Source organism: Triticum aestivum, chromosome 2B (genome assembly GCF_018294505.1).
Source record: "Triticum aestivum cultivar Chinese Spring chromosome 2B, IWGSC CS RefSeq v2.1, whole genome shotgun sequence".
NCBI lineage: Eukaryota > Viridiplantae > Streptophyta > Magnoliopsida > Poales > Poaceae > Triticum > Triticum aestivum.
The window spans coordinates 741,965,157-741,967,914 of record NC_057798.1 but is presented as its reverse complement, the minus strand read 5'-3'; the positions used below and the strand labels follow the sequence as shown (position 1 = coordinate 741,967,914).

Below are 2,758 nucleotides of genomic sequence, written 5' to 3'. Positions count from 1 at the left end.
CAATTCATTGATGATTAATCCAAGGAAATTAAGCACTTTTATGTACTTCGTTTATTTGTTTCATCATTGATAAGTTGGATTAAATTTGACTTTTAACACTGCCAAAACCATTTCCTAGGTCAAACAGTTTTTCAACGTTGAATAAGTTCCCTGCTACTCCCTCCGTCTCAAAATAAGTGTCTCAACTTTGTACTAGCTCTAGTGCAAATTTGTACTAAGCTCAAGACACTTATTTTGGAACAGAGGGAGTACTTCCAAAGATGGATAATCCGGAAAATATAGTAGCACAACTTATCCAGGAAGAGCAAAGATCGAAATGGATTGCACACAGCAATCATAATGTGAAATGTTTTACAGAAGATGAGATAAGAAGATTTACGAACAACTACAAAACCGTACTTGGTAGAGGTTGCTTTGGCGAAGTTTATGAAGGGGTCCTTGAGGACAAAAGTATGGTTGCAGTCAAGAAGTTTATCCGCAACATTAAAGAAAACTTTGCCAAAGAGTTGATCGTCCACCGTGAGATCAATCACAAGAATGTAGTCAAATTGGTCACCCACTGTGTAGATGAAAATGCACTGATGGTGATCACGGAGTATATTCCTAAGGGAAATCTGAGTGACATCCTTCACCGGGATAGTATTCCCATTGTTTTGGATACACGGCTAAGAATTGCCATTGAATGTGCAGAAGCATTGGCCTATATATGCGCACAAATGTATACTCAGGTCATTCATGGTGATATCAAGCCTGCAAATATACTTCTGGATGATGGACTCAGTGCAAAAATATCAGACTTTGGAATATCAAGACTAGTCAACACTGAAAATACTCTATATACCCTAAATGTGATAGGAAGTATAGGCTACATGGACCCTCTATTTGCGCAGAGTGGCCGCCTCACAGCAAAGAGTGATGTTTATAGTTTTGGAGTTGTGCTCCTGGAACTGATAACCAGAAAAAAAAAGCAAGAACAGAGTTTGGGGAGATTGCCTTGGTTGAAACTTTTATTCAATCTCTTTCAAAAGGATTTAGGAGTGTGAGGGAGATGTTTGATCCTGAAATTGTAACATCGAGCGACTGCAAGACTATCAAAGAGATTGCTAAGTTGGCAGGTAAATGCTTGAAGATGGAACTTGGCAAACGACCTGACATGTTAGAAGTTGCAGAACGTCTTCACAAACTTAGAAAAGCTCCACATCAGGCACAAGAAAGCCTAGCTCTGTTTTCTTGGGGAAGGACAAATAAACAGGATCTCCAAACACGCGAACGTGGTCTTGCTTCGTTAGAAACACACGTGTTTATGGGACGCAACATTACGGGTTATGTTACAGCCCCGCACTACCGGATCCACGGCCTATGGCCGTCGGCATAGGCTCCTTCCTGTCGGCATAGCGTATTCTTGTCAGACCGTCGGCATAGGGTCGTAGGCCGACGGCGTCCATACGGCCGTCGGCGTAGAATGACCGTCGGCGTAGTTTTGCACGGGACGGCCGTTGACAGCGCTAGCTGAACCACGGGCTGCCACGTGGCGTAGGTAAGCCGACGGCCAAGCCGTCGGCACAGGCCCACGACTAAGCCATGTGGCGGTAGCAGATCGCCCCTGGACAAAAAACTATGCCGACGGGGCCGTCGACTTAGATGAACACGTGTCGACCTCTGGGCGTCCACGGGTGAAGGGCTATGCCGACGGCCTAGCCGTTGGCTTAGCCTGCCACGTGTCGGCTGCTGGGTTCACCTGGGCATAGATGCCGACGGCTAAGCCGTCGGCATAGTTCTGTTCTGTTTTTTTATATGCCCTGTTTTCTCTTTTTCATTCAATTTGACAGCATTCAAAGACACAAAATATGAGATTATGCATATATACACAGAAATCTGAGACATCATCATCAAGTTCATCATCTAAATATACTCAAGATCGTCATCATCATATAAATATACTCAAGTTCATCATCTAAAGATCATCATCCGCGAAACTTTGTGCACATAAGTATTACAAGACATGGAACATCATCATCGTCATCTAAAGAAACTAACAAGTAGGAACATGAAAAGTATGGCACGACGGCCACATGCACGGGTATCATCATCGACATCAGACAAGACCACCGCCGCCAAAACCACCACCGCCAAGACCGCCACCGCCAAGACCACCACCACCAAGACCACTACCACCAAGACCGCCACGTCCTTGCCAGATCGGAGTAACTGGAGTCGAGCTGCTGGTCCCCTACATGTTTGAGAAGAGATTGTAATGGTAAATATGATATGATAGTATTGAATGAAGAGATTGTAAGGGCAAATGTACTAATCGGAGTCTCACCGCCTAGTGCCACCCATTCATCGAACGTGGGTACGTTATTTACAAGAATACCATCTAATCTATTGTCAAAGCTATACTTAGCGATTAAGTGTGCCACCTTATTGGCCGAGCGGCTAATCTTTGACAATTGAAGATTGTTGATCAACTTCGAGATGCTCAACGCTTTCATCTTCAGGTCTGTCATAGTCCCCCGATGCAAGAGACGCTACCACAAAAGCGCAATCAGTCTCTAAAATTACATGATTATGAAGAGAAATACCTATGTAGAGACCGACAAATCAAGCCCTAAGCTCCGCTTCCTCCACGCTTTGACAGGCATCCGTGAAATCCCACGACCAAATTTATACTAAAAATATCAATATCTACAATACTGATTATAATGAGTATAAGAACTACATTTTATAATGAGTGTAAAAATATTGATTTGACATTGTG

General features: G+C 43.6%; 1 pseudogene; it reads left to right on the top strand.

The window, feature by feature from the left end:
- Positions 1 to 260: 260 nt before the first annotated feature.
- LOC123039535 (wall-associated receptor kinase 5-like) lies at positions 261 to 1,375 on the top strand (annotated as a pseudogene).
- Positions 1,376 to 2,758: the final 1,383 nt, after the last annotated feature.